Raw genomic sequence first — 14,797 nt, 5'->3', positions numbered from 1 at the left:
GATTGTTTTAGGAAAATCCTCGGTTTGTCTTCGATGACTTACATAGAGAATATCCTAGAATGATTCTAGATGCAAAATTGCAAATCCATTGACTTACCTATCGGTAAAAGCCAGAGCCTTAGCTATTGAGTGAATCCTCGGATTGTCTTTGGGAGGACCTATATTCCTTGATTTTCTTTGTAATGGGAGCCTAAAGTACGCTATGTGGGCGTATTCGGCATGATAAGTGTTATCTTTGGTAAATGGTCAACTGAGTTGTTTAGACATTGACCTTGCTCATTAGACTGTGGATAAAATGCTTTATTAGAAGCATTTTAATTTGCTCCTTATAAAATTCAATGCGCTAGTTGGGCGTATCTGCGCTAGTTGGGCGCATTAAGAATAAACGCAAATTGGTCACCAAAAAATATCTTTAGAGAGGTTATTGCGCAAGAGGTAGTGATCTTAAATCATTTCATGTGAGGCGCACATGGTGGATTCCGTTGTGTATACTTATCGCAAGAGGTGCTGATAAGGCTTATGTTTGGAATCCATAATTGCGCAAGCTGTGGTCAATTTTTTTTTAAAAAAAATCGATCACTTATTTTGAGATGATGGGATGTTGACACTATTATGGTTTGTGTCATAATGATTAGCAAATGATGATGTCAGCAGGCAAGATTGGCTCACTCACACGAGCAATCGCCCTTGGCGCTTGGGAGCGAGCAAGGATGAGACTGGTGGTTTATTTTTATTTGGAGCCAAGAGAGGCTTAAATCATCCACTATGTATGTCGCCTTGGTTATAACCAAGATGAGGTCGTGTTAAGGACCAAACATGGATGTTAGCACCCACTTTCCATGTTGTGCCTGTTATGATTAGCCAGATGCGAGATCTCATTTGGCGCCTAGAAGGCGAGCAAATAGAGAATTCGGGTTAGACGCTAGAAAGCGACTAGACTAATATCTGTACGGTGTATCGAGTATGACGTCACTCTTTATGGAAGAGTTACTCCACCGTAGCATGTATTCATACTATATGTGCTTGGCGACCGAGTAATGAGGTGAGAGAATGGATCCCTGCTTCCTCACCGTGTGAGTCTTACGTGTCATTATTGATATGACTTTCATTTATGTACCCTTTTGTGACTTTTGACTATGTCATAAGGTAAGGGGTTGATGTTCTGCTACTTTGGTATGTTGCCTGCGGTCATGCATGATTCGGCCTTAAGGGACATCACTGGGAAAGCGGTCAATTCTAAACTAAATGGCATGAGTGCAAAGGGAAGATCATCTAGTATTACACCACTGTTGTATATTCACTGCCGGCAACTCATATCGCTCTGTATGAGAGACGAATTGAGTGTGAATATATTGCAAGAATTGAGAGGGTCAAACATGCTCTTTTTGAGGGATTAGAGATGTTTTTTTTGGACCGGTGTAATTAGATGGGTCTGGGGTATATGAGACACTATTTCTTTTCTTTTTTGGGTTGATGTCTCTATGCTGGCTCATTTTGAGTTTCTAGTATAGAGCTCCCACATGCAGGTGTTCTCAGCGGTCGCACGGTGCATTGGCTAGTATGAGATTGTTCGTTTTTGGGGAGATTGAGATAGAGATGTGGCAGTGTCATGCCAACTCATGTGCGAGTGGGAGATGTTAGTAATGGGCGCCCATGTGGCATGACCATTAAATTTGATTTTGAATCCTTATCCAAATAGGTTTTGATTTTGAAATCAAACCTATTTAGGATAACCACTCTTGAAACAGACGTTATCAGTTTGAACTGATATAGATAGATATAATATATATTAGATATTATCTGTATCTTAACTGATATGGATAGATATTATAATATATTAAATATTTGTTATATGGTTATGGGTAATCTAAGAGAAAAAAAAACGTTGAGTCTGTTTCAACCCATACACTGACTCTCTCCCAAAAATACAACGATCAAGTCTTTGACACTGTGGTTAGTGTGGGTGATATTCAATCTGTGATATCACTCCACTGCTGGGTTGGTTCATCAAGAAGTTTCCTGGAAGCACGTGATTTATCCAAGAAGGTTCTATCATCAAGAAGGTATGATCTGATCATTTTAATCCGCTGCATATTCTGTGTTTTTTGTTTTGATTTACAATTACCATAACCCTTTAATATGAACAGCTCCAAAACACAATGGATCCCATGATATGTAAGTACCAAAGCTACATACCTCAGATGGAGTGAACAGAGCACACGCTTGATCAGTTATATTCAATAAGGATGCTTCCTGCCAAATTGAAAATTTGAATGAACAATTACAAAGGAATTGCAATCAGATAGACTGTTTAGAATTCTCAGAGAAAGAAAATGAAAGAGAAGAAAGGAAAGGAAAGAAACAATCACCTGTTTGCACAAAAACCAGAGAGAAGATATATCTTGTCTTGTAAAATTCAGATTATAACGCCCCACTAATGCATGGGTAATTTCATCCAAGGCAGGTTCCTTAAGCTTAAGAACACCAGGCTGCTGACTTGTTCTATAGGCCTGCATTCAGAGATATACACAATAAAACCAAAGAAGTATCATGTGTTGTAAAATTCAGCTCATAACGCCTCACTAATGCATAAAATTTCATCCAAGATAGGTTCCTTAAGCTTATTATCCAGCAGTATAAAGTTTAATTTCAATTTCCTAGTTGATCAGAATTGAGCAGGAACAAGCTGGCAATGCTTTACAATCAATTGAATAACATACGGAACACAATGCTTTTTTAGATATTAAGATAACAAATTTCCTATATTTATTTATTTATTGGGAAGTAAACTAATGCTTGTGTTTTTGGGAAGCAAACTAATGCTTGTGTATTTTTGTTTCCATTTTTCAAAATTTTTTAAAACAAAAAACAGAAAAACAGAAGACATTACCAAATAGGCCCTGTTTCCACATGAGAAGTTACGTTTTTGGTAGGATAAATTAGATTTTTACCGTCTCCGCAAACACAATTCTTTCAAGTGATCCTTTTGAGAATGCAGTACACCTTGAATTGCGGCAAGCCTGCAAGAATGTTCAGTTATTATCTGATATGTTGCTACATAATGTCTTGAAAGCATTTAAATTAGCCTACAAAAGACATATCATTTGACCCAACTCCATAATGTCTTGAAAGCATTTAAATTAGCCTACATGTTTTTCTTAGGCTTCAAAAAATGGAGAAAAACTCCCTACTTAAGCACTCAAAAACTACGTAGGCATAGAAAACTGTTTATGTCAATGTGTTGAGTGTGAGTATTTTCTGAGACAAGTCAAGTAGCTAAGCTGTCCAAATTCTGAAAGCCAGATAGGAATGGAGTGATCTGATTTAGGAAAGTTCAAAATCAGGTGCAGTATTAACATCCCTAAATTTGGGACAATAATAATAAATGATCATGCAACATGATGATATTAACCAAAGTAAAAGAATTCAAGTATTGGCAACAGTTTGGCAATTTTATTTAATCTGGGATAAATTAAACAGATTCAACAATCCATGGGCCATTGGGCCATGTTCATGACTCGGTACAATTTAAGAAATACTTGAATGAATGAATGCTGAGATTTATTGTGTGATACGTCAACAAAGTTCAGTAAGTTTTGCGGATTTACAGGATTGATGGGTGAAACCAGAAAAAATGAAAAAAAAAAAAAAAAAAAAACTAAAATTAAAAAAAAAAACAAAAAAAGCAATGTGCCAACAAACCAAATTGTTCTCAACGATTTATCAAGAGGGCTACTAAATGGCCCCATCATATTAATTTGAAACCCCCACTTCTTTGGAACCCCATGACCAAAATTGATCCCCACCATTTTTTTCGAGAACACCCACCATAATCCCAATCTTACCCTTCTTTCTTAGACCTCCACCCCTACCATGTCCGTCCTCTGGCAGCCTCCTTTCCATAAGCCTCTCCCTGCCACTTCTCCACCTCCGACAGTCGCTTCCCAGCTACCCCCCTCTCTAAATGCCTCTACAATATTTGTTGAATTTATTGGGATGGTTGTTTAGCGGTATCTATATCTAAATCTTACTGATGCAGCACTACAATGGTAAGCCTGACAAACCAAGACAGTGCTATTGTACTCTTATATATGGCTCGACTTGAATGTGTGGAAAATCATAAAGCATGGAAAGAAGAGATAAATTCCCCAATGATTGAATGCAATGGGGATGGAATTTATAGAACTAATGTGATCAAAAACTCAAAATGTACATATTCAACTCCACGAGACATCCAAATCAAACACCAGTTTCGAGCTAGAGAGAAACTACAGCCAAACGCAGTCAAACGAAAGGACAATTTGTCGACATGAACAAACCGAGAAGAGAGAGAGAGAGTACCGATTAAAGTTCAGAAACAAAGTAGACTATTCACCGCCATCGGAGCTTGAAATACGAGTAATCGAGGGGTCAGAGTTCAGATCTGAGCTTCTGGAAATCACTGAATCTCTGTAAATGAGATGGTGGAGCTTGCTACCTCGCCTGTGCAGCTTCAAAATCGCTTCGGTGTAGCTTCGATCTGAATCTTCGATGGAGATTCGAAATCGCTTTGATTTGAATCTTTGATGGAGCTCAAAATTGCTTCGATCTGAATCTTTGATGGAGCTCGAAATCGCTTCGATCTGAGTCTTCGATCTGAGTCTTGGAAATCACTGAGAGAGAGAGATGTGTGGCTTCAATCTTCAAAATGTTGAGAGATGTGTGGCTTCAATCTTCGATCTGAATTTATAGAACTAACCATTTTGAAGATGGTTTGTAAGAATACGCTTCGATCTGAATGTTGAGAGAGATAGATCTGAATCTTCGTTTTGTGTAATATGCTGTAATATGCTTAGAGAGGGTTCCAATTCAAAATAAAGTTTCACAAAACGAGGCGCGTGCGGCTACCGCATTTGGAGGCGTTTCCTATTATAAAACGGTGCCGTTTTGTGTAATAGAATATGCGGCATTTATAAAACGCCGTTAAATGTTAATAACAGTGACGTTTAAAAAAACGTCGTTAAAAAAACGCCACCATAACTCTTTTTTCCTGTAGTGAGAACTGAGATGGGCATAGGGATTGCTTACAGTAATATTGGGTAGCAAAATAGAAAATGTCTCATAGTTCAAATTTTGTGACTCAAAAGTGGTTCAAATGGCTAAAACGACGTCGTTTTGGCCATTTTTATGTTGTTCTGTACTCAAAACGACGTCGTTTTGGCCATTTGAACCACTTTTGAGCCACAAAATTTGAGTTACGTAGCATTGTCGTAGCAAAATATGGCTACGTCAGTCCATGGCCAACTATAATTGTCAATATGTAACAAATTTAAATTGCTGCATAAATTATATTTTCCCATAGAAGCAAAAAGTACTGCTTCCAAAAATCTATATTGCTAAAAGAAATAGAAGACTTGTGAGAAAGTAACGTGTACACATCCAGAAGTTTTATCACACTGGAGCTGGTTGGAAATTTGTTTGCTAATAAGTTATTGATTTGGTTAAAAATGTTTAAAGGAACAATCACGTTAGAGACCACTAATTTGGTGGTTCTAATCCCATCACTAATGAGGTGAAAAAGTTCAAAAAAAAAAAAAAAAAAACAGACACAACACACTGTGACAGTAGATGAGACCCACTTCCACATCATTAGTAGTAACCCTAATTAGAGCTCCCACTCATTTTCCTTAAAGAAATTCAAACAAAAGTCACCTTTTTTTTTTTTGGTAGGCAAAGCAAAAGTAAGCAGTAGCATCGCAACCTTGAATTGCGTCACTGGTGTCTTTATTATATCTACTGTTCAATTTGGCTGAGATGCAATCAAATCATCAGAACCGCCTATGTTTCCTGACACAAAAGCAGTCAGGGCGGGACTATGTCCTAGAGTTGGTATTGTCTACTTCCGAATCATGTTCCATTATTTTCAAGTTTCAATACGCTACCCATGACTATATTATTGAATCGGTGATCCTGATAAGTACTGTTCACTCAACTTTATTGTTCACTCAAACACTAGGTTCAGTGGGAGGTTTGGGGGGCCTCTCCCAAGGGGGAGGGGGGTCCTCGAAATTGTTTAGGTACTTTTATAATTCTAATGTTGCTCCCGTATAATTCTAATTCTATACTTAAAAATAGATGAAAGGCGCGCCTTTTAGGTTAAGAGAGAGTTGCATTTTTTTTATCATAGCAAAAACCGCAGTAGCCATGGACATAATCATGTTCTGAGATGAATCACGTAAATCTTTGTGTTATTGTGTGTATGATTTGTTTGATTTAATTTTTCTTTCCTTGTTATTTTGTGTCTCACTGATCTTAGTTAGAAATGGTCAAATCCCAATATATACAAGAACTCTGGTGCAAAGGAAAAGGTGGTAAGTCAGATTGAGTGCACCGACCGCTTCAAACCCAGATGCCAAAATAAAACATATTGACAGGATAGGCTGCTGAAGAAGATGACAACAAATCATTCTGTTTCCTAAAAATCTCAAAGAATCATCTTACATGTATTTCAAGACTGAGAATTACCTAATCATACAAAGCATGATGTGTCGTAATTCAAATGATATGTATAAACACCATAAAACAATTTCAACAATGGGTGTTTAGGTTAGATTTTTTATTGGCATTTTTTGGTATTTAGTAAACTTTTTTTAAAAAATTCAAAAAGCTTTAGGGATCTAGGTTCTATTTGACTATAGACGGATCAAAAAATGAAAAAAAAAATTAAAAATTTCAAAAAGAACCCAAAAAAAAGCCAAAATCAGTTTTTTTTGGGGCTTATTTTGGGTTTTTTTTTTTTTTTGATTTTTCAAAATATATATATATATATATATATATGTATATATTTACATTTTATATTCGTCTACACAAGAGAGACCCGGAAAGTAAATTTTTTGACATAATATAAAAGAAGATCACAAAAACCAAAGAGTTTGAAAAAAATGTGACTTTTTTAGGTGTATGCCAAACACAGAAAGCCCTCAGGATTATTATGCATGCTAATATACAACCCTTTCTAAGTACGTTATCCATCCTAAATAAATTTTGAAGAAACTTTGGACATTCTCATGAAATTTGATCGAGTGTTCCTCAGTAAATTGCGTAGGGAAGATTTCCTAGTTTACCCCATAAATGTAACACAAAGAAGACTATTGAACATTCTGTTTACATGTGACTGCCATGGTTGACAACTTAGATTGTGTTTGGATTAAAAATTTATGGAGGAAAAAGAAAAAAGAAGGGAAAAGTAGGGGTAGGGGGTTGTGGAAATAGCTTCTACTTCATTCATTTTTTCGTTCCTTTTTCTTTTCCCTCCATAAATCCCTTTCCAAATCCTTGATCCAAACACAAAGCCAGTTATCATCTTTACAGTTATATGAAGTACAAACAGAAAGAAAAAAAAAAAGGGGGGAACAAGCCCAATATACATCCCAGTTAACAAGTAATGGCCATTCGGTAATTGCAAGTCTTCTTGTGTACACGAAATCCTTGCATTACATATGGATTTCCTCTATATTCCAATATTTTAGGATGATGGTTAAAAGTCATTTTTCAGTTTTTAACTTATTTTGAGTAACATCATTTTTTTATTTTTTTACACGTTTTTTCAAAAAAATGTCAAAAAAAATTTAAAAAATCAACTTTTAACCATCTTCCCAAAACAATACTTGATATTAATTGAGGTTTGGTCTTCTCTAGTAAGTTACAACTTAAACCCAAGTTCTACCATATCACTTTTGAATATCTTTGTGTAAATGAAAATTTGTTGGACATGCCAAGAGATGGTCACATTGAATAGCAAAATCTGGCTGAAATTGTCAAAACCTTTCTTCCTTGCATTATATATGCACATGACACACGATCATATTGCTTTACCCCTTCCAAAAATTAAGTTCACTTAAATTGGCAAAACTACCACAGCATACAGCATACAAGCGATGAAAGCATAAGAGAAGAGATTGATGACTATATGTTTTAGTCAAATAGGAAAATATGGTCCTAACTCATAGCTTTGGCAAAAAATATGAGTAAATATTATATGTAACAGCGATACCATGTGGCGGTGTCACCATTTATTGAGTATCCTTGATTTGCGGTAGGGACCACAACATCGTTGCGTTAGTGGGAGGCAAAAGTTGTCCACTTAGCCTCCGTTTGGAAAGTGGGTTGGCTTTTTGGCTATTTTAGCCTAGGGCTAAAAAGCCTGGTTTGGAAAGGACTTTTTAGCTTTTTGACTCTTTTGATTTTTTTTGTGAGAGATGAGTGTAATGATTATGGGTTGGATTTGATATTTTATTTTTTGTGGCTAAAATAGCCTATTTTGTTTTTTGTGGCTATTTTAGCCCCTAACCCACCAAAACCAACTTCCCAAACAAAGCCTTAATGTATTTGCAACTTTTTATTGGCTTGTGACACCATGTAAGATGGTATTACCGTTACATAATATATATATATATATATATATATATATTTAAAAATATATATTATTATTTGAAATTCATCAGAAATCAGTGGAAAAGTTTACAGCAATATTTTAAAAATCGAACCAGTGAGCGAACCAAAAAAGTGATCGGGTGGATGGGTGACAGTTGAACCAGAATCGAACCGTGACATCATAAATATATTAAAGTTATATTTAAATAAAATATAAGTAATAAAATTATAAATTAAAAAATTTGAAAATATTAAATTATCTTAAATATTTATTCTAATATTTTTTTACTAAAAAATATAATAATATATTTTAAAATATTATTAATTTTAATTTTGGAAGAGGAAACTAAATATTTAATATTCTCTCTATATGATTTTAATTCAAATAATTTGATTAAAAGAAGAGCAGAAATTTTGGAGGGACATCAAAATTTCAAGTCCCCCTCTAATAAACTTGATTGAATCCCACAAATTTTTTGAGTTTGTTTGGAAGAATTTTTTTTTCTTATAAATAGATAAAGATTTTCACAATAATTTCAATTCTTAATGGGATTCCTCATAGGAGGAGACCCTTGAAAGAGAGTTTATAATTAAAATTTTGGGTAAATTACACTGACACGCCTTGAGGTTTGGTCCAATTACATTCCACCCCCTAACGTTTGGTCCAATTACATTTCACCCCCTGATGTTTTAAAAATTACATTCTCACCCCTGTAGTTAATAGTCTTATTTCATAAACTCCCCCTACTTATATTAAAAGCAACAATTCCTAGTAGAAAAACAGAGAAAATTGTATTAAAAAAAAAGAGTAAAGCAACGGAAACGGAAAAAAAAAAAAAAAACAGAGGAAGTAAAGTAAAGCAAGAAAAGAGAGAATACATGAGTTCAATGTCTTCATTACATCTAAATAATTATAATGGTAGAAGAGTTAGTGTAATTTCTCAAGCGTCAAGAGGTGATATGTATTAAATCCAAACCTTAGGAGTTGTAAGTGTAATTTACCCTAAAATTTTCTTATATATATATATATATATATAAAACAAGAAAGAAAAGAAAGAAGTAAAGAATAAAAAAATGGTTTGAAAATATCAAAAAAATTCAAAAATTTTAATTTCTTCAACTTAGCCGGTTCACTTGACCCGTCCTCGGGTCACCCGGTTTAGCAATCCGACCGTTGATTTTTTCGGTTCTCTCTAAATAGGCCGGTTTTTAGATTGGAACGATTGAAGGATACATTCGGACCGAAACCCCAATTGGTCAACGGTTCAACCAATCGAACTGGATAGTCCGGTTTTCAAAACTATAGTTTACAGTACAATATCAACCATCTAATAGGGTAATCAGGAATTACTATTTCACAGTTCAATGAGGCAATGCACCAACAACACAACTGCTTTCTTTGGGCTACCTACCAAGTGAAATTCACTTGTTAGATATGTTGTTGTGATTTCTATAATGCTCTGTTTGGATTTTATATTAGTGAAGAAAAAATAAAAGATTAGCTTCTACTTCATTCACAAATCCTTTCTTTATTCCTTTCCCTCAAATTCTTACACAAATTTCAAATCCAAACATAGCCAAAAGTATTAGCAAACCACCCATTTGGGTGGTTCAAATCCATTACACAACCAAATTAGCAAATGGGTCAGACATCAAACCATTCTTAATCCAACTACCTTTGCAAACAAAACTTCCATTTTCAGTCAAATGCAAATTTATCCGACGCATGAAATGCATAACAAAATAGGTTGGGAGGAAGGAAAATTATTAGGTACTGAACTATTCCGTGTCCATATTCATTCACCAATCATCGTTCATTATTCATTATGATTTTTGTATTTTTCAATCACTCAATACAAAATCATAATATCTCACCTTCTCATGACATTCATATTTTCCAATCACCCAATACAAAATTATAATGTCTCACATTCTCCACCAATCATAATATTGCCAAGTGTCCATTTTGTTATTAAAAAAAAAAAAACCATTAGATAAATAATGAGCATGAGACTCAAACCTATAGACAAATAGTATAATGAAGAAGACTCTTATCACTTGAATCAAACTCAATGTATGTGATAAATATTCTATTTTATTTTTACTTATTTAAATTGTATAAGCATTTATATATATATATATATATATATATGGATAGAAGAGGTAATGGGAATTTGGATTTTAAAAAAATTAAATAATTTGAACATATTTGAAAATTTTATTTAAGTATTTCAAGTATAACTATTTATACAAATTTTAACAAACGCCCAACATGCAAATTAAATGATTTTGAATACCCGCGGGACTATTCACATTTATGCCTTTTTCAACAAAGAAAATACTAACATTTTTTAGTATTATAAATTATAAATGAAATATATATAATTCATATAAAGGAATTAGATCTCAGTTCATTTGCTTCTATTAGGATTACTAAGTTGATCGAATCGACTGATGGTGACATCTTCAACAGATTATTGACTTGTGTGAGACTAGCCAATCCAGTAATCAATCCAAGAACGAGGATTATAGATAAAGAAGGGTTGTCTGATTCCTTTAACCGGGGGTATGAAGATAGAGCAGAGTGAAGGGAGACCTTGATAGAGGGTGGGAAATTGAGAACAACTTTGTCTCATCTGGGAATAGATTTTTTTTAATAATTTTTTAATTTTTTAGTTAAAATATAATATAAAAAAATTAATATATTTGTAATAATTTTTTAATTTTTTACGAAAAGATGTATAAAAAGTAGAGAGAAAATAGAATTTTTGATATAAGTTGTTGAATTTTTAATTTTTTTAATGATTTTTTTACTAAAAAAATTACTTGCCAAACGAAGCTATGCACCTAAAGGGGAAGTGTTTAGATATGCAAGGTGTACACTATATACATTTAAATTCGTACAAATATAAATAAGTTACCTTACAAAATCGTATAAGTTTTTACAAATATACGTAAATTGTTATTTCTGAAATTTTTATTAATTAACTTACGTATATTTGTAAAAACTTACGTAATTTTATAAAATAATTTACGTATATTTGTGAGAATGCAAGTACATATAGTATGTACTTATACACTTAAAAATTACCCAAAATAATATAATAATGATATTTTAAAAATGGTAAGTATAATGATAAACATATTGAGTTGAAATAAAAATAAGGTCATATCACACATAAATAAAAAAATATTTATAATATTAATACACTTTTTATATATTTATTATAAAACATCACATAATTTTCTATTACATTTTTGTACAAAATTAATTTAAATAGTATTATCCAAAATCAAATAATGTCAAACACTATAACCTTACTGGAAGCGGGTCATTGCTGTAAACAACTTTCTATTGTCACTTGAGAGGGTAATTTATGTTTTAACATGGGCCGGGCTGGGACCCAATTGGAAATGGACCGAGCTATGGGTTGTGGTGATGGCTTTATTAGCCCGGTCCTTTATCCTGTCAGTTTGGTCAAAACTGTTTGCTAGTAGGCCGGTTTTAATGTTCTGAACCGAGGTACAGAGAAAAGAAAGCCGAACTGTAAGAGGCAAGGCAGAACCGAGCTAGGTAAGCTCGGTGAAATCTGCCGTAAAGCATTGTGGTGTTAGCTCGGTTGGTTTTTGTTATGCTAATGTGGTAAAACTATCTCACTTGGTTAAGCAGTGAGGAGGGTATAGAAAGATGAGCATTACCTTTCTGATTCCTAGGAAAACTATGCTAAAGAGAGTTGATGTCCTACTAGGATTGTGCCATATGGATTCTATAAAAGCTCATAGCAGGACCTATATACAAGTATCACAATTTTGACTCTCAAATACACAGAGCTTTTGTCTATTGTCTATTTGCTGACTTAAGCATCGAAGAGATATCCGGCACACACCTACCGGCTAGCTCACGTTTGTATTTTCAAGGAGTAAAGCGACGACGTTTAGAGGAGTGCAAACTTGATCAATAGGATTATACGAGAAGATTATTTCGTGCTCGTACAATTGGCGCCGTCTGTGGGAATTGCACAAAGAACAAAACCTTTTGATCGAGTTTTCCTTTCTAGTTGAAATCAATGGCGCACAATGAAGACTTGCCGCAATCTGCTATTGACGAGCAAACCCCAGAGGGGGATGAAAGGCGCGAAGGTTTGCCTTCTATCCTACCCATGTTAGAATTAGAACCCCAACGACGGAACTCCTGAAGGGACACACGGGAGAGACCGGGTACCAGTCCCCGTCGCTCACAGAGTCCTGAAAGTCAGAGGCGGAGGTTGGATCCTCAAGTTTTGGAGGATCGCGTGCGAGAGCAAGATGAGTTAATAAGGGGGATGGCGGCAGACATGGAGACAATGAAGCGCCAGATCAAGAAAAAAAATGGTGGCGACAAAAGAATGGTACAAAGGCAACATGCCCTCTTACCACTCAGAAGATTGTGACAGACATGTCACACCATCGCAAGTAGAAAGTAGGAGCCTTAGAATAGGCGACACTCAATCAAGGATTTCCAGAACTCGTTACTCCAGGTCTGAGAGAACGAGGACTGAACGGTCGTATACAGAGGGAAGCAGCTATCGGTCCTCACACATGCACCAAACGACATCTAGGCACATGGAGTTGCCTAGGACAGCGGACCTGCGAACAGTTCTCGAGGAGAAAGCATGATGGAAGGAGGACACTAGGGCTCGCGACCCTCGCAGAGTTTCAACCCTACAGCGACTGGCCCCTAGGACACATGGGAGTGTCGAGGTAGGAATGCCAATGTCGCGCCTTGCTTGCGAACTAGTAGATAAAGTATTAGCAAGGTTACAAAGCTTGTTGTTCATTCCAGCAATTGAGAATGCACCCTTACCCTTGGGCTTCCACTAACCTAAATTCACCACTTATGAGGGGAAGTCAGACCCCTACACGCACTTAAGCCACTTTCACCAGGTTATGGTAGTATACTGGCAAAACAAGGCTCTAATGTGTATCCTGTTTCCATCCAGCCTTGGCGACCTAGGTCTAACCTAGTTCGAAAGGCTGCCAGAAGGCAGCATAGCCTCATGGGCACAATTGGCAAAAGCGTTCGTGACTAGATTCAGTACAAATACCAAGACACCAATGGAGATTGACCAGTTACTCTCCATTGACATGGGCGAAAAGGAAACATTGAGGTTTTACAATAGTCGATATTGGGAGACTGTCACGACCCAAACCCGCCCCTAAGGATTTAGCATCGTAACCGGCCAGTAATCCGTGATTACCGAAGGCCTGAATAACAGTAATAACAGTAATACAATATAAAAGGGGCTGGCAGAAGCCAAATCGTAATAACAAGGTGCCCAATGAGCTGTGAAAACCTGAATGGAAAAAGACTTTTATGGACTAGTCCACATTCATAACCATAAACATATATACATATCAGATACACATAACATGCAGGTTAAGGATCCAATCCCTTCACCATAACTGTACAATCAAGTCTTAAACATTCGATACATAACAAAGACAAAAGGGTGAATCTAAAACACCCCAAAAACAGCCTTGGCTCGAGCAAACTCCGAACCTCGAAGTGAGGCACAACAGTTGGCTGGACAAAACATGAGCTTAACTCGACGCTTCTAGCTTTGGTCCGATGCCTAGCCACCTACATATAAATATAAACAGTGAGCTAAAGCCCAGTGAATAACAAACGTATAAAGGGGTTAAGAATGAATGTCCTTTCAGTAATCAAAACAGTCAATTGCATCGGTAGATTAGTTATTCAATCAGTGCCTCATATTTCATGCCATATCAGTCATTTAGAAATCTTAGCAGTCATACGTGGTACATCCAATAGCAGAACAGTACAGTAGGTCTTAATAGACCGAACAGTCAGTTGATGGCCATCAAAACAGTAAACAGTAGTAGTTCCAAACATCGGAACCGATAGAGATCTCTGTAACAGTAGCAGTAACAGTAACAGTAACAGTCAATTGCTATGGATACCACGGGTACAGTTCATAAAATAAGACAAACATTCATTCAGTAAACAATGTTATTTCAAAAAGCAGTATAGTCAATCGTTCAGAAAACAATTATATTTGAACATATCTTTACAATATTGTTACTCACAGATTACTGGGCTATAGGCAGGCTAATCAGCATCCTTGGGTGCCAAACCTACACAGTTGTAGAACGAACACACACTAAATTACACACTCGGAATTAATAACTTAGCCCCTAACTTGATTTGGTGTGGTTCTAGAACATTATCCTCATTATGATTGTGATAACCATGCTCCGTATTATGCTAATTAATCTTAATTACGAATGTGATTATGTGTTTGATATGATTTTGAGTGCCATTTTTATGAATATATGTGGTTTTGAATTTCTATCTGTTCACCGTAGGAAAATCTATCTGACTTTC

Source organism: Camellia sinensis, chromosome 1 (assembly GCF_055761805.1).
Source record: "Camellia sinensis isolate YWXY chromosome 1, ASM5576180v1, whole genome shotgun sequence".
Taxonomy (NCBI): Eukaryota; Viridiplantae; Streptophyta; class Magnoliopsida; order Ericales; family Theaceae; genus Camellia; species Camellia sinensis.
This window is presented reverse-complemented; position numbering follows the sequence as displayed.